The sequence below is a fragment of the Crinia signifera genome, chromosome 5 (assembly GCF_055691185.1).
Source record: "Crinia signifera chromosome 5, ASM5569118v1, whole genome shotgun sequence".
In the NCBI taxonomy this organism is placed as follows: Eukaryota; Metazoa; Chordata; class Amphibia; order Anura; family Myobatrachidae; genus Crinia; species Crinia signifera.
This window is the reverse complement of record NC_139221.1, coordinates 182,780,196-182,802,427: the sequence shown is the minus strand read 5'-3', so window position 1 is coordinate 182,802,427 and position 22,232 is coordinate 182,780,196.

The window sequence follows — 22,232 nt, the reverse complement described above, 5'->3', positions numbered from 1 at the left end:
TGCACTGCACACTTGTGCAATCAGTGTGCCTTGGCTCCCGATGCTCAGCACCAATAATAATTTTCACATTGGCAGATAGGTGAAGCTGCAGCACTACCCCACTCCCATGCACAAAACCTTTAGCTAAAAAAAAAAAAATGCATGCCAACCACAGGGGGCCCCTATTATAATCCGGCCCCACCGCCTCCCCACTCCCCCCCACCACCTCCCCTAACCCTGTGTGTCTCCCTGAAGCGGAGATGGACAGGGTTCCTGACGCCCGGAAACTGACGCGCGTGCGTGTGAGATGCACGCGCGTCTCAGTCAGATGGAGCGCCGGGCTGCTGGCGGATCGCCAGCGGAGACAGTCTGGCGATTCAACAGCAAGAGGGAGCCCGGCTCCATCTGTATATATATATATATATATATATATCCAGATTGGTGAAGAAAAGCGGCACTCCAAAGATCTTGTGATCAATCAAAACTTTATGTGAAACTTGGATACACAGATACCAACATTTCGAGACACACTCATCTCTTTATCAAGATGTGCAACAAATAAATGTGGAAAGAAGCTTACCTGTATAGCAGCCCAATCACCAAAAGTCCCCACACCTCTGTGCAGTTGCAAACGGGAGCCCGCCCGGTGCCTCGCTGCTGTCCCCTGTCAGTGACATCAGAGCCTTGCGGCCTGTCATCCTGGCAACCAGTCCAGTGTCATCGTCGCTGCTGCTCATGCGCTGTGAATAAAGAAAACATATATACAGCTAACAGAGTGTATTGGATACAGTATTTTAAACTGGTGAAAATAAAACATATATATATATATATATATATATATATATATATATATATATATATATATATACACTATAAAACAAGCAAAGGAGCGCTCCATAGTACAATATGTTTTGTCATTTATTGACATGAAAAGGCTTTTAAGAACACATAAAAGCAATGCGTAACGTACCCTTACTGACGGTTGTCGCAACCGCAGTGTTTAACAGCGTGGATCTGTGAATCTCACAGAGTGATGGAGCGGTTACACTCACACAGATCAACACAGCAGGTCGGATCTAGGCCATTTCCCAACGCGTTTCGTCGTCAACGAACTTCGTCAGAGAATAAAAGTTATTTGCGCTGAATCTATTCCTCTGTATATGAATAAGCCATGCTGTTAACAGCTGACCATACTGCCGTGTATATCATAAGGGGAGAACATTATATGTGCCCATGATGTAAGACATGATGTAAAAATTAAGATGGGTAATATACCCAATAATGAAGTGCGCTAAAACGGGGTAATATACCCCACAGTGGTGTGTATTGGGAATTCTAAACCCAATAAAAAATCCTCCCCTTAATTGATACCTGGAGAATTCAACTGTCAATGCATCATGTTATATCATATTACGCTCTTGAACTAATTATCATAACTATGGTCTATGCAAGTATCGGGGTAGTTTGTCCATTAATCAAAACATGTTCCAGTTGATTTTTTCATTGAGTCCCTGTGGATTGGTGGATTTTAAATTAAAAATCCAACGTGCCTCTAACTTCAATAATTTGGCATCCCTATCACCACTTCTAATATTAGGTGGTAAGTGGTCGATGATCATGTGGCGCAAATTTGGCCATGGTATGCTTCTGCTCGATGAAGTGCCCGGCCACTATATATAGGAAGGGGTGTGGGTTAAATTTTTTTAAATATATATACTGTACTGTAGGAAAAAGGGATTGGGGGAACAAAATATGAGTGTGTGTGTATCTATCTACCTCTCTCTCTCTCTCTCTCTATATATATATATATATATATATATATATATATATATATCTATCTATCTATATATATATATATATATATATATATATATATATATATATATATATATATATATACAAGGAAGCAAGGGTCCGGCACAATCCTCCAAACACAAAACACACTCGGGTGCCTCCAAAAATGGATAGGTAGCCAAAAGAATACAGAGTGGCACTCCAGAGATTTTCAAGATAGCGATTTAATCCAGCAATAACACCAACGTTTCAATGCCTACTTGGGCATTTTCATCAAGGCTTGATGAAAATGCCCAAGTAGGCATTGAAACGTTGGTGTTATTGCTGGATTAAATCGCTATCTTGAAAATCTCTGGAGTGCCACTCTGTATTCTTTTGGCTATATATATATATATATATATATATCTATATATCTATATATATATATATATATATATATATATATATATATATATACACACACAAGAAAAGATATAGGGCGCCACTTGTGTCCTGATACGGTTAATGTCCCTCTATAGTTTATATAGCAGGAAAAATATACAGATAGAATATGGATAAGCCCTTACTTCTCTAGGGCGTTAGCTACCCCCTAAATATTAACAATACCCTGATAAAAGGTATTATGTAGAGATTCAAAACAAGGAACTCAGCGACTAATAACCCATACTGAAACTATTGTACAAGATATATATTTATTTTAAAAGTGTGCACATTAGCACAGTATAAGGACTTAATGATACAAACAGTTAAACAATTACATAGAAAGACTCTAGAAAATGATAAAATATGCAATATAGGTCCTTTAAAAAATATACATTTAAAAGGAGTACTTCCTTTAAAATTAGGTGTAAAAGAGTAACTTATCCAATAGAGGAGTCAGCAGATAGACCGTTTTGTCTCTTGGACTTCATCAAGGGGTAAGAGGGAGATGTGTCTGGGCCGGTATTTATACCCTAACTGATTAGTGTACTGGGTAGTGATGTCCCATCCTGTGGGATGTGCTCATTTAGAGTTTAAGAAAAAATAGGAGAAAGCAACAAGCAAAACAGCTATATACTTAGCACAGGGTTGATCTCTTGGGAGCAGGATGAATATAATAAAATCACCATGTGAATAGTTTTTTGTATAAGGGTAAACAACAACGTTTAAAAATGGGCTGTAATTAGCCCCACTTCCGGCGAGGAGGACGTCACTTCCGCCCTGCTTCCTGTGTACAGAAGCGATATTCAGCCGCTGTCTTCCGCAGTGGCGTAACAATAGCACCGCAGCCCCCGCGGTCGCGGGGAGGCGCTGTGTAAGTGCGGGCGCCGGGCGGCTGCGGTGCTATTGAATGGCCCTCCATCCCCTGCAGCTTTACCTGTATTCGCTGTGTGGTCCAGGCTCCCCTCCTGGCTTCATTCTGCATCATAAAATGTCCGCCCCCATATAGCAGACAGTTCTCTGAAACTGTCTGCTGTATGGGGGCGGACATTTTGTGATGGTCTGTTCTTCATAGCATCACATAGCATCACATGACTGAAGCCAGGAGGGGAGCCGGGACTACCGCAGCGAACCCGCCCGCAGCACTGACATCCCACCTGCAGCGCTGATAGGCATCCCAGCTCCCACCCGCCGCGATGACAGCCCAGCTCCTGAATGTGTAAGTATATATGTGGCGGGTGGCGGGGGGGCGCACCAGAAACTTTTGGCGGGGGGGCGCAATATTTCAAGTTACACCACTGACTTTGGAAGTGAGGTAGCTGATGTTCTTGTTTTTAGCATGCTCGGTGCCAGTAGGTCCTTCAGGTTTTTTGATTTCCTGTACACAATATCTGGTTTTGGTGGTAGGAATTCTTAAAGTATTGGGTCCATTAGGAGTACACCCCAATGATTCTGTATAGATTTTTTGATAAGGTCCTCTGTCTAATCTCTTTAATGCTTATTTTTCAGAGTTCTTCAAGTTCTTATTTATCACAGGTTTTTGTTGTGTGTCGCAGAGGTCTCTCTTTACCAGATCATAGAAAACATTTAGAAAACAGTACATTTATCAGTTAGGGTATAAATACCGGCCCAGAAACATCTCCCTCTTACCCTTTGATGAAGTCCAAGAGACAAAACGCGTTGGTCCTATCTGCTGACTCCTCTATTAGTTAAGTTACTCTTTTACTCTTTTACACCTAATTTTAAAGGAAGTACTCATTTTAAATGTATATTTTTTAAAGAACCTATATTGCATCTTTTATAATTTTTTAGAGTCTTTCTATGTAATTGTTTTAATGTTTGTATCATTAGATCCTTATACTGTGCTAATGTGCACACTTTTAAAATAAATATATATCTTGTACAATAGTTTAAGTATGGGTTATTAGTTGCTGAACCCCTATTCCTTGTTTTGAATATATATATATATATATATATATATATATATATATATATATACTTTCAAGGGTGGTGCAGTTTTGGCACTACATCTAACATCAACCACTAGCACAATATAGTAATCAGCAAGAACAAAGAGCGGCACTCAGCAGGCTTAGTGAAGCAATCTTTTATCGTTTCCAACGTTTCGGAGCAAACGTGCTTTTTCAAGGTGTACAAAAAATAAATACAAAAACTCTTACCTTAAATACCCAACCCATGTGCGCAGAAGGTTCCCGTCCATGGGGTGGCATCTGATGTAAATTCCAGCTGAGCGTGCTGTACAGGCACGCCGCCACTTCTTGATTGCTAAGTTACCTCAAGGGGCCAGATCCTGATGACGTACTATAGCGTCTATGTTGCCGAGACACCATGAGGAAGTCAGAGGTCTCGCCGCTCCGATGGACGGGAGGACAGACTGTGAAAAGAAACATGCTAAAACATGCTGATTAAGAAGCCTGTCCTACTGTACAGGCTATTTTAGTGTTGGTGATACAAATCATATGAGATATATTAAAGCGTTAAAAGAATATTGGAACAGTTAAAATAGTGCAGTATCGCGTACTAATATAGGCACAAGCACCAATAATAGGGGCGCAGTGACATATATTGGAACTGGGCTTGCAGCGGATACAGTATATGTATAAGGGTACACTTAGTGGAAAGGCCTTTAAATAATGGAACAAGCTCAGTGCTGTTGTTAATACTATACGGGGGGCACGGACTGGATCCCTGTCGCGGTGGATATCTAGGCATTGGTGAGTGAATGAAGGGCTAGGACTGCTGCACTCATTGAAAAGTCCATGACTCAACAGAATATGCCAAAAGGATAGTCTCTCATTGAGACCCTTGGGTTTGCAAGTGTACAGCATGAAAATCACCATATATTTGAGGTCGCCAAGCGTATGTTTCTGTTCAAGAAAATGGCGTGCCACCAGTTGTTCTGATGTTTTACTTGGAAGGTCGTTTTTGATGGCAGAACGATGTAATGCCATTCTCTCTCTCATCAATCTTACTGTTTTGCCCACATATATGAGATGGCACGGGCATGTGATATTGTACACTATTTAGGATGAGCGACAGTGTAAGATATGTCTGATGGTGAACGTTTTATTACCCTTGATGTTGTTGAAGGTATGCCCCATGATCATGTGCTCGCAGGTAGTGCACTTCACACATCGGTAACAGCCGGGTTGGCGTAACATTACATTTTTAGACGGTTCTTCCTTGTTGTAATTGGAAATGTCAGAGTGGACCATATGGTCCTTGAGGTTTTTTTCTCTGCTATAGCATACCATTGGTCAAGACTTTCTAAAGCAGGGAAGATCACTGTCCGTGGCTACTATTGGCCAAAGGGTTCTAGTGCCCCGTGGTATGACGAAACTGCTGGTATTAAATTTAGAGACCCATGGGATAACTGAAGATGTTTCCTTCATCTTGGGTATCAATAACTTGTCTCTAGGGATGCAAAGTATTTCAAGTTTCTGTGCCTCCAGTTCCCTGGAGTTGTATCCCCTGGACACAAACTTGGAAACCATCCGGTCCAATTCAGCTGGAAGACTTAGGGGGTCACTGGTTGTTCTAGCTGCCCGGATCATTTGGGATCTCGGGAGTCCCCGAGATCCACCTTGGATGGTGGCTATTCGCCCTCAACAGAGTGTTTTTATCTGTTGGTTTGGTAAAGATGGTCATTTGAAATTGCACATTATTGATAGTAACCTCCAGGTAATTGAGGGAATTTGTGGAGTACTGATGAGTGATCTTGATAGGGGACTCTCTTCTATTGATCCGTTCAAGCAATGCCACAAGTGCCTCCTTCTCCTCTGTCCAGAGGAGGAAGAGGTCGTCAATATAACAAGTATATAATAGGATGTTGGCTGCTGTATTGGGATCCTCAAAAAACATGGCCCTCTCTTCGTGAAACATGAAAATGTTGGTGAAGGAGGGTGACACGTTACTCCCCATAAAACAGCCGTTTAATTGTTGGTAAAACGCATTATTGAAAAGAAAATAGTTTATTTTCAAAGTAAGGGACAGTAATTGGATAAATAGATCAATGTTGAAGCAGTTACATTCCTCTTTCATTAAGAAACTTTGCATTACTTGGAGACCAATGTCTTGAGGAATGCTGGTGTACAAACTGCATATGTCAATAACGCACAAGATGGTGCCCTACGGTAGTGTATCTAGGCCCTTAAGTTTCAAGAGAAAACTAGTCGTGTCCTTAATGAAACCCTGCTTTTTCAGGATTAATGGTTGGAGGATGGAGTCCAGAAACTGAGAGACTGGTTGGTAGATACTGTCTTGGGCTGAGATTATGGGTCTCCCGGGAGGTGATGTTAAGCTCTTGTGTATTTTGGGTACTGTATAGAATATGGGTACCCTAGGGTATTTCTGGGACAGTGCCTTTCTTAATTGGTCTGAGATGGTATCCTTATTGACCGCTGCTTCCAGAATACTGTCTAATTATTTTTTATATTTGTTGGTCTGGTCGTTGTCCAATTTCATGTATGTGTCATTATCCGCCAATTGTTGTTCTATCTCGGTTCTGTAATACTCCAAGTCAAGGACTACAATGCCTCCGCCTTTATCGGTGGGGCGTATGACAATGTCCTTATACCCGCCAAGTTTCTTAAGTGCAGACCATTCGGTCCTAATCAAATTGTTATGTTTGGATGTGGCTGCTTTAGTGTATTTCTCAACGGACTCATCATCTAGTCGGACAATGGATTTAATTGAGGGGTTCTGGAATGGGGGGTCGAATTGGGAAGTTGATCTTTTATTGATAAAATCTTGATGGTATACGCAACAAGAGTTTTACGATTTTCCAGTTTACAAATTCCTTTCAGTAATGTAGCTTTCTTCGCCTTAGGAAAGTTACTTCTATGTTGCTTTACAACTTGGAGAAGAAATTGTTTCTGCTCCTCCTGGTTGGTGAGGATACTATTAAATGATTGGATCAAGGCGACACTCTGTTCCGCTGCGTCATTGACCACCTTGAGCTTCATTGCTCTTTGCTGCACATTTATGTAAGTAAGGTTGTCCTTCCAAGTACTAGGATCTTCCTGCAGGAAATCCTGATTGTAATGAATTTGGATAATTCCATTCTTGAGACAAGGTCTTCTACAAGATGAATACGTGAAGAAGGATTTTCATGGATGGTAAGGTGGAATGTAGATCGAAACAAATACATCTTGAGACTATAAATCATCTTGGCCATCCATTGGGCTCGGTGACAAGCTCCTGGAGCTAAGATGTGAACCCCCCTTGTCGGTTCTGCTCCCAGAAACAGAAGAGCAAGTTCCAAAAGCTCTCTATAGTCATCTCAGTTGAAACTCAGTCAGCTGATTATGGAAGAAGGCAATCAAGTCTTCCTTTATTGGCCCAAGTTCCAAAGCAACAGATTCTTCCTTGATTCCGCTTTCAAATGTTTGTTTATCAATGGAACTCCAGGCGTCAGAGAATCTTTGGAACAATTTGATGTTTGGTCCACTTGACGGTCCTATTAGCATATTAAATACATTTTCCACAATAAGCTCCAAGATATGGTGTCTACAAGCCAAACTCAAAATATTTCTTTCAAGTTTTTGTTGAAGTAGGACACAGGCGCCATTCAAATGACCTGTGTTACTGGTGCTTGTATCAAAAGACGTGAACTGCACTCGCTCTACCACATTCCAATGTTCAAGCAGATTAAACACTTCCGTGGCTTGCGGTTCCCCAGTCCCATAAGCTAATTTCGGAACACCTAAGAGTTTCATAACCCTGTAGCCTGATACTAGGACCACCAGTATGTCAACAGATTATTTTGAAGTCACTGTAAGTGGTATGTCTGGGGCAAACTACATTTTGATTTAATCTACGATGTTCTCTCGATGCTGGCGACAGGCCCTTCGTATTGATTCTTTGTTCAGAGCAATATCCTGAGGATCATGGCCTAATGTGCAGCGGCCGCTAGGACGTAGATGCAGGGCCGGTGCTAGGGTGTTCGGCGCCCCCTTGCAAAGTAAAAATTTGCGCCCTCAATGCCTGCTTAAGGTGCACAATGAAAAAAAACATAATGGGCTTAGTAGCAGATATACCATATGTAGATATGTAGACATTTTGGTGCCCTGTGTTAGAAAACAAATTGCCCCCCCACCACACACACACACACACACACAACAAAACTAGTGCTACGGCGCGCAGCAAAATTTACACTGTAAATCCTATTACACATGATTGCCACACACCGTAGTGCCCATAACACATTGTCACACACCATAGTTCCTGTTACATGTTATAACCCACTGTAATGCCTATTACACATTATGCCACAACCGTAATGCCTGTTACATATTATAACACACGCCATAATGCCTAATCTATATTATACCACACACTGTAAAGCCGGTTATATATTATGCCACATAAGTGGCGCTTACCTACATGCTCATTGACAGGAGTTACATGCACGTTGCCAGGGGTTTCTTGCTCAAATAAAGGGGTTACATGCTCCTTACTAGGGGTTTCATGCTTGTTGCCACGGAGTTACCAAAATGCTTAATTTGTGTGGTTTTAGATAAGCATATTTAATTGCTTTTAAAATAAGACGTTTATCTATTATTATATTATCTATTAACTCTGCTTTCCCTGGTGGTCTAGGGTGTTTATTACCAGACAACCTACCACTCCCCCCTTTCCCAGCAGTTTTGGGGTTGGTGGCAGCCAGCCCAGTACACCTACCCTAGGCAGTGAAGAATAGCAGGGCTGTCCATGCTGTAGCTGCAGCTCCAGGCTTGTCCCGCACATGTCACACAGGCAGCGCAAAGCACAGCAACATTGCAGCTGCCCCAGTGGTGTCCAGGCTATTGCTGAAAATACTGGTAACTGGCACACTCGTGGTGGGCCATTGTTGCTGTGCTTCCTGCACTGCTGTCTCTATGACAGGCGCAGTACAGTCTGTATGATAGGCGCAGTACAGGAAGCACCGTGTCCCGGCAGAAGCAGAGTGATAGTGCAGGGAGAGGTTTGAGCACCTCTTCAGTCCAGTGCCTCCCTGCACCGCAGGAGCTGCTGAGTGGGTTGTGCCGGCCCTGCTTCAATGCATACAGTTAATGTTCTTTTGGCCAGGCATCTATAACTCAGTCAAGAGGTATTGTCAGGGATGCCCAGTATGCCAGAAGACAGCCCCATGGTTAGAGTTTAGGGCTCCACTGGTACCCTCCCTATTATTTCCATGCCTTTTTTGAGCAAATTGGCATGAATCTGAGAGGGATAGTGGAAAAATCTGCTTAAGGGCACCAATACATACAAGTGGTAATGGATTATGCCACCAGATACCTGGAAGCTATACCCCTGCGTAATATGAAATCTGGCACTATTGCCAGAGAGCTACTAACCCTGTATACCTGCCTGGGAATACCGAAGAAGGTCTTGATGGACCAAGGTGCCCCTTTTATTTTGAAACTTATGAAGGATTTATGCCGATTGTTAAAGGTTGACAGGATTACCACCTTAGTGTATCACCCATAAAGAGATGGCCTGAAATAAAGGTTTAATACCTGTACTGTTGATATATGGATTGTTTTGTTTGATACCTCGATACTCTCTAAAGCTGAGTACACATTAGTCAACTCTGAAAATGGTGTGATGTCATCAATAATTAAACTTGAACTCCATGGAACTCCTGAAAAAGATATAGTACATACACACTAAATTATTTTACAAACAATATCGTCTGTGGCCACATCCAGGATACCAGCTGTCATTGGCGATATCCTTGACAAAAGACATCTTTATAAACTCACGGGAATGTGCATCCTTAACAGTATAGTGTGTACACTACACACTAGACAATATGCACAATATGCACAGAAATATTGTTATGACCAGCTGTTCTTGTGCATATCGTTTAAAATATTGTCTACTATGTACGTAGTTTTAGATGTCAGTTAGCCTATATGATAATGAAACATGAGCAGAATTAGTTGTTTTATATCATTTGGCGTCTACCATTACATGCCAGGTTTAAGGAACATCAATGCTTGAACAACGGTGATTTTTGTTAGTACCTCAGCCAAAATGATTTAACCATCTGGAGTCAAGCATAGATAGCTTTAAAACCTGGACTGAAATGACGGAGTATGGAAAATTGTCCTAATTGCCTACCTTTTTCTAGATACAATACTATTTTTTTTATCTTATAGGCATTTTGTGTGATGTTTGCTTTAGTCACTACAAGGCTAAAGGCCTGATTCAGATCTGCTTGCAAGACAGTGTATGTTCACAGATAAACGCTGCTCTTCTGAACGTCTACCTCCACCAAGTAGATCCCTGCATTAGCATGTGAGCAGATGTGTATGCTTATACACCCGCTTGCATGCGGATGCATGGATGAGAAATCATTCAATAGTCACTTATCATCTAATGATTTTTCCAACCATCTCTCTGAAAAATAAGTCTATCAGATGCACTCTATCTGCCAAATTGGGGGCGGGTGCTGCCATCATGTGACGTCAACCGCCAACCCTGAGGATACATGGGCATGTCTGCATTTACATTTTTGTTAGCTTGCTAATAAAATGATGGATGGTCTCCTGCATCAGTAATTTGCCTGCCCCCTTTCCCACCCACCATTAAGCAAATGCTCCATCGAGTGTGAAACTCGCCAAACTCCCAGGGTTTGCATATGCACATATTTGCACATGCGTAAACTAACACCATCAGCTGGGCGAGCGAATTCGGATCTGAGTGATCAGGTCTGAATAGCCCCCTAAGTGTAAGAAGAATCTACAGGAACGTAGGGATAAAGCTATTCATTTATTATGGCTAAATGAAGAAAATAAGCAAAGGTAATTTAATTTTAATGTTCAAACTACAAGCAATCAGTTTTGAGGGAATTCTTAAATTTAAACTTGACTAATAGCTAAAAACAATAACGTTTATTTTGCATAGTTATTATGTAAGTCTGCAGTGTTATTTTCCCTTATAATATATATTATAGTATATATTATAGTTACTAATACATCTCAAGTCATTTATTTTACTATGCAAAACACTAACATTAAATAAGATTGAAAATATTATGATTTTTATTAACTCAGAGCACATGATAGCCTGTGATAATTAACTATTTCAATTTATCCTGCAGAAGTTTAAAGAATTTCCCTTTAAATATGTAATATTTTAGTAAAGCATTATGTAACTTAAACCAACTGGGGACTCTAAGGAAAATTAAGTAATGATGTCCCTCCTGCTAAGCAAATAGCTTGAAGCCCAGCAATTCATCTGGAAGTAATAATTATGATTACTTTCTGCAGTGAATTATTTGACTGTGTACATAACTAATTTGGAAATGTGATAAAAGATATTTTGAAGTGGCACCTTTTAGATCTTTTCTGTTCTTTTGCAATTGTTTTGACATTTTCCCCAGGAATCTCTATTTTAGCTTGGCAGGAGATGACTTTGTAAGTATAAGAACTTTGTGACCTTCCAATACTTAACCTCATGGTGAAGTCCTTGCCATGGCAACTCTACATAATTGTTTACTCTCTGAAGCTTAAAAGCTGTGTAATGTAGTGACTACTTTTTTATCTTTAACTTCCATAAGTTAAAGAAATTTTAAAAAAAGAATCACATTGGAAAATTACTATATTGTACATAGAACTTTTACCAAACTGACACTTTTAAAAAAGCCTATAAGAGCCATTCAGTTTTCCTCAAAATGCAAGAGTAAAGAAGAAATGCAAGGTGGTGCAATTTTGTGTGTGTGTGTGTGTGTGTGTGTATGAGGGGGGGGGGGGGTTGTGTTTCTTCTAATCAACTGGATGTATGCTAGCCTCATTACTCTGTCTAGTACTGTCTGCTAGCCTCATTACTCTGTCTAGTACTGTGCCCAAATGTTGAACTGGAATATCACCTCCTGGGTAGTTATATCAAGGTTGCCTATCTGACCCTCTCCTTCAGGGAGAAAATGCTCTGTTCCTGGACTTCCCTGGTAATGTAGGATTGCCATCACAATGTGGTGAGCTAGTTAATTGATAATAAAGGTGTTTCACCACAGGTGATGGCAATCCTACATTACCAGGGAAGTCCAGGAACAGAGCATTTTCTCCCTGAAGGAGAGGGTCAGGTAGGCAACCATGAGTTATGTGAAGGCTTGCTATTCCAAAAACCCAAGCCCATCTGAACTCCGGATATCAAGAGAATTTAAACCCTGCTTGTGTATTTCCACTAGGCTCAAATTCCAAAACAAGACAATGGGCAAAATTTACTAAGAATATGACTACATCTCAGTTGTATTCATATTTTGGATACGATTAAATATGACTGTCATTGGTAGTGTATTTGTATTTGGTTGTTGTTTTCCAAATTTCCTAACCTGTCCTATTTTTACAATTCAGATTTTTCAATGGTGTTTTTATTTGTATGGAGTCGTATTTTTGTTTGCATATTTATATTCATATTTTGGTTTCTGTACATATTTTTATGTTTTTATACCTTGTATGTGTGTGTTTTATATGTGTGTATTTTGAAGAATACACACGGAAATTTTGCTTAACTTTGTGATTGACTAAAAGTATAAACTTGGGAGTGTTCTCCCAGCCATATAAAAAAACCTCACACGCTCCCTAGCTCCTTATGGGTTAGATAGGTGGGATGTTGAGAGAGCAGGAGAGGTGGGAGTTTGCTGAGTTGGCAATATTTGGTACCCCTATGGATTTCTTCAGGATGCACCGATGGACGAACAGAGGGCTACCTACAGGCTCAAGATAGGTAAGTATCTGTATGAATGAGCTATGTATGTGATAAAGTTGTATTTTTCTTGTGTGTCTGTGTGTTTATTTAACTATTTGTATTGATGTGGAACTACAAGTTCCAGCAGGCCCTTTAATGCATCACATGCTGGGACTTGTGATTCTCCAAGTCCCTGTATGCAGGGGAGGTTTACCCGGACTCACAGTTCCACAGCAATATACAATAGTTTTATCTATTTCTTACACAATTTCTCCCTGATTTTTTACAACCAGGATCAGTTATGAGAGCCTGGGGCTGGTTACAGCCGTGAGGGGGAGACCCCAAGCTATTTTTTAAATGTATTTATTTATTTTTCTTTTTTTTTACACACTGCAGCCTGCACGGATCTGACTGATCCGTGCAGGCTGCCTATAAGAATTCGTATTAGCAGCCATATATACGGCCACTAATACAAATTCATACGCCATCAGAAAATAAAAAGCAGTTGTATTTGACTGCTTTGTAAATTCCCCTCCAGAATATAAATTTCCATATGGCTATAACAGCCGTATGCATTTGTATTAAATCATATTAAGAATTACGAAAAATATATTTGTATTCTTAGTATGTCTTTTTTGACAGTGATTTAATATACTGTATAATGGATCTACCTGCATCTTACCTGATTGCAGTAGTAGTGTCCTACGAATAAAACACCTTGTGGCTTTAATAAAGTGCAGTAGAAGAAATTATTTTGCATTAAGCATTAAAATATATAAACAGTAACATAACAAATACAGTACCTGTAATGACTTTCAAGGATGAGAACATATTTCAGGGGCATTACTCTCAGAGGCAATGGAGGCTCTACCCTCCATTATTTAAACCCTGAAGGGCCACCTGCATGCGTGGTTCACAGCAGGATCCAAGTATAACCACTGCTCTTGTAATAGAGATCTGGGGCATACCTATGGTTAATTGGCTCTATACCAGGAGCCTTGCTAATATCTGCATGGTACCACTCAGCCTGCTATGAGATGATATGCACAGGTGAATTGTGACACACACCATATTTAGGGGGGGGGGCACCAAACTCCATCTTGCCTCAGGGAGACTGAGATGAACTTACAGTATGTTTGTATAAAAAGTCACTTATAAATAAGAGGACAGGTAACATACAGGTAGCTTAAAAATGAGATTCGTGAATCATATAATTACAGGTTTAATGAGTTATCACTATGATAAGTGAACTGGATTTTTATTAACCTCAGGTATCCTTAGTAGGCAATAAACCAGTGGTTCCGTTTGTTTTTTTTTATGGTTCCCTAGTTATATCAGCATTTTATTCATGGCACAACTAGGACAAAAAGTAACTAGCACAAATGTCAAAAATCTTGTCTTGTAACATCAAATTATTTTTCAGTATCACCATTGTCTATAAAAGCTATTTTTATGTTCTACAGTATAGTAGAAATGGAAGTAAGCTTTTGGCTACTCAGGGTTCCAGCAACCATAGACATATGCTTGACTTTGGCACCACTCAACGTTGAAGAGATTTTGCACATTTGCTTACATTTTTTAGATCATTCTTGATGTTGATGATGCTAATTTAACAGAATACTTATCATTATTCTGCATCTTCTGCTCTATTCTCTCCAAGCCCTTAGTCCACAGCTTGATCTGTGAATCTACCATCAAGTTTTCTTGCATTCATGAGGAGTCAGGGCATCTATCCCTAGTGAAGGTTCTTAGCATGGAGGCAAAACTATTAGCATGGTTTGTTTGAGAGGTTCCAAGAAATACACTGTACTGCACTCCCCTATACACTGTACTTTTAAAATTAAGCCAGACTATTCTGATACACAATAAATCCAGCCTGCTAGGTAATTCTGTATTAACCTATTGTATCATGTATAACAGATTGGTGGAATGGACAGGTGATAAATGTATTGCAGTGAACCTGCAGGGTTCCTATGTGGTGGCATCAGTGGTTACACAATGAGGGGTATTCAAATGTTTACCTTTGGGCATCATTTTTTTCCTACCTTTCAAATTCACGCATCTGACGTCTTTTGAAGTGATGGTCGGGTCTGCTATTCAAATGTTTTTTTCTTTAGACATCTAATCTGATGTAGTGGCCCCCTTACACTTGTCCAACTTGTATCAGGGACAAGTTGGACCTGATTGACTTGAGATTTATTTTATGTGCAGGAGGATCAATCTCTTGGTTAGACCCAATGCGCACGGGAACATGGATCGGGTCCTACAGCATCAGGCACATCAGATTTTGACAGATAAATTGGGCCAATCTATCTGAATTGGATCAAATCTGACAAAATCTCACAAGTGTAAATTTTATTCCCCTTTTTTAATCTCATGCCCATTTATTCCCAATTTTTAATCTCATGCTCATTTTATCCCTTTTTTTTTAAATATCACGCAGATGTTGCTTCTTCTCGGCCTCCAGTGTTGGGAGGTATTTTTGTTGGGCTCCTAGGAGGCAACAGATGCCAGGTTTGGCATATGCAGGAGTGTCACAGTCAACTTGCCACTTCTAAAAATGCAGTTTCTCTGCCACAGGCAGCCATGATGAGATGGAGATTTTGTGCTTCTACAGGGTAGGTGCAATTTCTGATGATGCATCTGATGGCACTTAATATGAATAGCAATGAAATAGCACTGAAGTTGATGTGTGGTTAGGTAGGAAGCTATGGTATTAGCATAAAGATTTAGTCATGTCTGTGTAAAAAAAGATGCAGTTGCGGCAGCGACTTCAGCCACCTCTGAATCATGTCCAGTTTCTTCTTTGGGTATTTATATTTATGGTACCTCACTTTAGATTTATGATGGATAAAAAACACAGCTTCTTTAATAAAATATTCAGGTTTCCATGGTGTAACAAAAATGTGAACAACTTGTAAGTGAAAATAAACTCTTGTTATAAATAGGGATTTTATGCTATTTACTGTAACTAAAAGCATAAGAGTTAAGTTACTTTATTTGGAGGATTTAGAAGTCTTTGCTTTTAAACATAAACACTATATACAGTAATATCATTATAGTAACTAAACATTATAGGTGGTCCCACAAGCTCCACTAATCTGCTTAAATCACATAGCAGGAAATTGCTAACCCTTGATGATTTGGGTTACATTTAATCTAATTCAGTAATGCTTGGAATCTGCCAAAACTGCATCACAATGCAGCTAAAATGTATTGCCGCTTTATAATAATCCTGTAAATGCATATAATATACTGTGTACTCATTCCAGATAATCGTTTCTATAACAAATTGTTAAACATGTTAGTGTGTTTAGCATTTACAGTAAATATACAAGGTCAACTCCAAATGATTATTGTTGCTTGTGTTCTGTAAAAAAAAAAAAAATCTTCATACAACCTTCTCAGAACAACCATAAAATAATTTATTTGTAATTAAATTGTAAGCAATACATGCAGTTTGAATTAGCAATGAAAGAGAAACATTTTCAACATAGCAATTGTTTGTCACAGTCTATTACGCCTTTTAATTAGAACAGCACCATTCCCAGTTGTGTGAGTGTTTCCATTATACACTTCTATTTGCAGAGGTTTATGTGATTCAGCTATAACAATTCACAGCAGGGTAAAATGTGGAATGGAAAGTATCGACCTAAAGGTAATTTTTTAACCAATTCTGAGAAAGGATAAAGGTGAATTGGATGGCTTAGCTCTTTTTGTGATACTTTTTTTTATTATTGACATTAACAAAAGACGCTGAGAAAACACAATCCTATTGGGAAATCCCCAAGAGATACATATTTCTATAGAAGCACTGTTCAGAGATCCACGAACAACTGTACAATTCTCTCACTGCCTTGCAAAGCTGAAAATACAATGGTTTATAGAGAAGACAATATAAATCTATGTTTCAAGGGCAACTTAGCCAAGAAGATCTTTGGCCAGATTAAGCTATGCTGCTCTAAGCTTCAGTACACTGAGATCATACTTTTATCATCATTGTGGTATTCATCAATAACTTAAGTATGTTTTTATATTAGTTCCTCATTTATTATCAAGTCAGGGTACTTTCTAACTCACTGATGATCAAAATGATCCAACTTAGAATTTATTCTGAGTCTTGCCTGAGACTCATAACTGATACTCAATTCGGAAACTCATAGAAAGTCATGTAATATATATATAAAGAAGTTGCTTTTTTTATTTTGATGTTTTTGCAAACATTACACAAATGTTCAATATGAAGGCTAAAAAGTTTTGTCAATTAAGTAATGCACAAGTAAATACTGTACTGTAGCCTAAATAATGTTGCTTTATATTTTTGAGTTTCTAAGCATTCCATACTTTCACAAATTAAATTTCCATCTTGACACTTGCATCTTTCATGCTGAATGTAGGAGAAATAACACTGATCATGGGCCTGATCCAGACTTGACCGCTAATGTGAGGATTCACAGTTGAATGCGAGGAGTAAACTGCCACCCAGACAGAAAGAGTAACCGCCCTTTGAAAATTTTTGAGAGAATTGTAATTGGATCACTAATCGGCTTCCACTCGCAAATCCATATACAATTTATGGACAATCTATAGGATTTTCTGTCTGTGCAAATGTGAATAAGTCTGTGGCTTCTACTAATCTGCGATTGAAACAGGGTGGAAGTGGTGATCGCTGTCATTACAGACCATCCTTAAAAGAAAGCCTGGGCATGCCTGCATTTTTTTTCTGAGACCCCCAAAAAAGGGCAGTTGTTTTCCCCCAAATCGCCGGCTTCCTGTCAGTGAAACTGCAAGGATTCTGATTATGACACTAATTTCTCTTATGCATGCATGATTGGATAGGTGTGCAAATGTTTGATAATTAGCGGTGAACTCTGAAAAGTCCTATATCAGGTACCAGATGTTTGCTTGCTTTACCATCAGTGCATGATGAGACAGGGACAATTTAGGGGTGGTTATGGGTAGGGGTGACAAAAACATAGACATGTCACAGTCATTTTTGGAGTGTGGCTTAACATACATATGCAATCTCATACTTAGACAAGGTGGCACCAGCATTTCAGTTCTGTTCGACCATAGGGTACATGCTGAAAATTGATAAGCCACTATTAGCCTTTTCTATTGATTTGCCAGATGGCTACAGCATTACCATAAATTTGCACATCTGATGCCTAAAGAATTACAGCTGTAAATGAAATAGTGTACATCTCAGAATCAGAACCCATGATTAGTCAATTCTTCACTTCATATAATGAGCATAAAACTCCTTCTTCATTCAGTAAGCAGAAGCACACTGATGGTAGCCCAAATAGGCTGGAGGGAAGGTATGTTATATAAAGTTTGTATTTCAATAAATTAATAAATAGAGATTACCAAAACAAAGTAATGGGCAAGGGGCCACTATTGGTGATGAACGGGTTGGTTTTTTTATTATACTGTATGTTTTTTAAACATTGGTGGTTATAGTGTCTTCCATTGTAGAATATAGTAGTATAAGTAAAATAGCACAATTGTCTGGATGATACATTTTTAACTAAATTTAAATAATAAAAATGATTATTCATAAAATGTTAGCAGAACATTATGACCTTGGCAATGGATGTTTTAAATAAGTAATTATGGCTTAAAAATCATTATCATTTTGTAAAACTATATGATCGCTTTTTAAAATATCCAAATACTCCTTTTGAAACTGAAACATAAGAATATGTCACTAATTGTTCTTAGTCTTAACTTTTGATGTAAGTTTTTTTTTTTCATTGAATTCCATGTTAGGATTTAGTTTGGGGGGAAAAAAATCAAAGATGAACCACAAAAGTATGTTAATAATAATCTCTTTAAACTTTAACTGTTTTGATCACAGCAAGACGTTTGGTTTTCAATGATGTTATTACATTTTTTATGATCATAAACTGCACTCGTTTTCATATTTGGAGAGCTTGAAAAAAGGCAGATGTCTAAAAAATTCTTTAAAATGAATGTTCATTTTATTGTTAACTCTTTTAATGAAGATATATGGAAAAATATCAAGCAGGATCTATCTACTTTACAAGATGGGGGTAAATTTAATAGGGCGCAAAAAGCCAGAGGTCCGAGAGCAGGTCCGAGAATGGCCATATTTTTAAAACTATAATTATTTAGAGGGCACAATTAACCGGGTTTTGCCTTCTAAATGATTGTTGCTCTAAAAATATGGCGACTCTCATTCAGACAAACTCCTGCACCACCAGCTTCTCACACCCTTTTCAATTTACCTTCTTAACTTAAAAAAAAAAAATTTTCATAATGAAACAAGGAAAAGGATTGAGACGGCAGATGCAATTGGAAGAGATGAGCAAATTGGTCATATGGTTCTGCAATGCATTTACAAAAATAAATATATCTATTTAGTTACCAATATACGGAGCTGCAAGATCTCAAAAATGCACCTAAACAAAAGTTTTTGACTCCAAGTTAAACGTTACGCAGAAACACATCTACTCAAGAATGTCCCCTTTACCTTGAGAGTGAGTAAAAGAGATAGACAAAAATACTGCTAGCAATTATCACAGCAGCCTGCAAAACAATTATTTGGGAATGAACATCTACATCTCCCCCAATGTTCACATTATTTCAATATGGAATACACAGAATCCGAACTGCTCCTCTCTAGTTTGAACATGTGTAATTGTTTTTAATGTATGTATATTTATTTTTATAATTATGTTTTTATGCATTTTAGCATAAAAACGTATTACCATATACGTTTTTTCTATTCATGGGAATATTCATTTGAAATATCTGTTGTAGAATATGATGCTGAGCAGCTGAAGATGCTGGAAAAATATTTCTGCATTGATGTATGTTCTGATTGGGAACATGTTTAACATGTGAATATCAGCTTCTTCATAAAAAATGGATGGATTATGTTATTTGTATATGATATTTTCCTTACTTTTTTGTGGCTTATTTGTATTACCTATTATTAGGTTTATTAAAGTTTGTGGAAATAGATGGAAAACATGGCAAGCCTTTGTAGATTAGTGTATTGGAGGAATACATCGTGGGTGAAATGTAATAGGATGAGAGAATCAGAAAGTGAGAAATTTGGTAAGAAATCTCCATTTTTAAAGCGGCAATCATTTAGAATTTCTTACCAAATCTCTCACTTTCTGATTCTCTCACCATGGGCCTTATTTTGGTTCACTCTTTCTGACAAAATCCTTCTTAGATGGACAAAACCATGTGCACTGCAGGGGAGCATATGCAAAATGTGCAGAGAGAGTTAGATTTGGGTGGGGTTTTACTTCAAAGTGAGATCTATATTGAAGTGTAAAAATAAAGCAGCCAGTATTTTCCCTGCACAGAAACAAAATTACTCACCCAAATCTAATTCTCTCTGCACATGTTACATCTGCCCCCCTGCAGTGCACATGGTTTTGTCCATCTAAGAAGTATTTTGTCAGAAAGAGTGAACCAAAATAAGGCCAAAATATTTCATTTCCCTCCATATATCATAATTTTTTTTTGCATAATATCTTCACTTACTTTCTAGTGTCTGGAACTTTTTCATGCTTGGTGTTTACGTTGAGGTGAAAACTAGCATCCAACGGCACTTTAGTTTGCAGTACAATAAACTTGATATTATATACAGTAACACCTTTTTTTCACTTAGCAAACATCAATTGGCAAAACATATCAGTATGGGGCAAGACTCACTAGCTGTATTTGCTGCAAGTATGGTGATAGATAATGTTCAGTAAATTGCAGTATGTAATAGGGTGCAAGAATTCCGGTGCCGACATAACTGTTATGTGAGATTTGTAACTGGGAAGTCTGGAAAAATATGGCAAACTCGTACCTTTTGCAAAATCAGATCCTATTACATATTTTTAAAAATTAATATAGTAAATTGCACTACTGACAACAGAAAAATATTTTGAACCAGTCAATGACCTATAAACTGTGTATTAGTTGAGCTGCTGATGTATTTTCAGACATTTTTTGATATACTGTAATGCCACCAATACTTTGTCAGAAACTTTGAAAACCAGAAACACTGGGTAATTGCATCATTGAAAAATACTTCAATTCCTCAAGGACTTATTTATGCAATATGGTATTCAACCAGGGCATGTGGGTACCAGGACAGAGAAAATAAGCACAAACTTATAGGGCATACACATGCAGCAATTTAAGCCCCATTTTGGTACTTATGTAGTATCTGGGCTGCCGATTTTGTGATTGTATGCCTTACCTTAAGGCATACAATCAGATGCGATGCGATGCGATGCGATGCGATTTTGCATAGGATTCAATGTTAAGAAGGTCCTGTTCATTTCCCCACTATCCAAGTGGGCATAGACTTGATTTTATATAGCGTGGCGAGCGCAGCGAGCCACCGAGCCCGAAGCGTGGCGAGCGAAGCGAGCCCCGCGAGGGGACGCATATTTCTTAAAAAGTATTCTGTGTCCCCTCGCGGGGCTCGCTACGCTCGCCACGCTTCGGGCTCGGTGGCTCGCTACGCTCACCACAGGTTTATATCCAACTCCATGCCCACTTGGATAGTGGGGAAAGGAAAAGGACCCCTTTTTCCCATTGAATTTTATGTTAAAATGGACTCAGACCATTTTAACATTGAATCCTATGGAAAAATCTTGACCATCGCATCGCATACGATTTGGTCGCATGCGATGCGATGCGATGCGATCCGATTACTAAATCGGCAGCCCAGATACTACATAAGTACCCCCATTTTTTAATCTATCTGACTAGATCACTTAGAAAATAAGCATGGATCGCTCCGTGTGTATGCCCCATAGCAATGACAATATGCAGTCCCACGCATCATTATCAGCCATGGAGATAGACAGTGCATGCTCTGGCTATCCTGCTAGATCACAGTTGCCTAGCAAAACACTGCTCAGCACAGATCACTCAGCTGGTGCACCGCTTGTGCTGCAATGTGTGCTGAGCGATCTGTGCTTAAGCATTTCGTTAAGCATGGAGACAGCGGTTCCCTGTGGGCTTTAGGAAATCTCAAAAATATAAAGTCAACAGATCTAAATAAATAAACAGATCTAAATAAATGGACAGGACATTAGTAAGGATCTTTCCTTACTTCCATATGTAATGACATGAACAAGACAGAATAGAAACTCTATCAATGCTACAGCTTAAAAGAATACATGGAGGCTGGTACGGTAACATTGAAGGCCTTTAATATAGGATATAGGCTCCTTGGAGAAATTACTAATGAGTTACAGCTGGGGCTCATTAACAAAAGATCAAGACAGATAAGTAAAGGAAACAAACAACAGGAACATCATAAATAGCTCAGACTAAGGCCCCCATTTACCATTGATCGC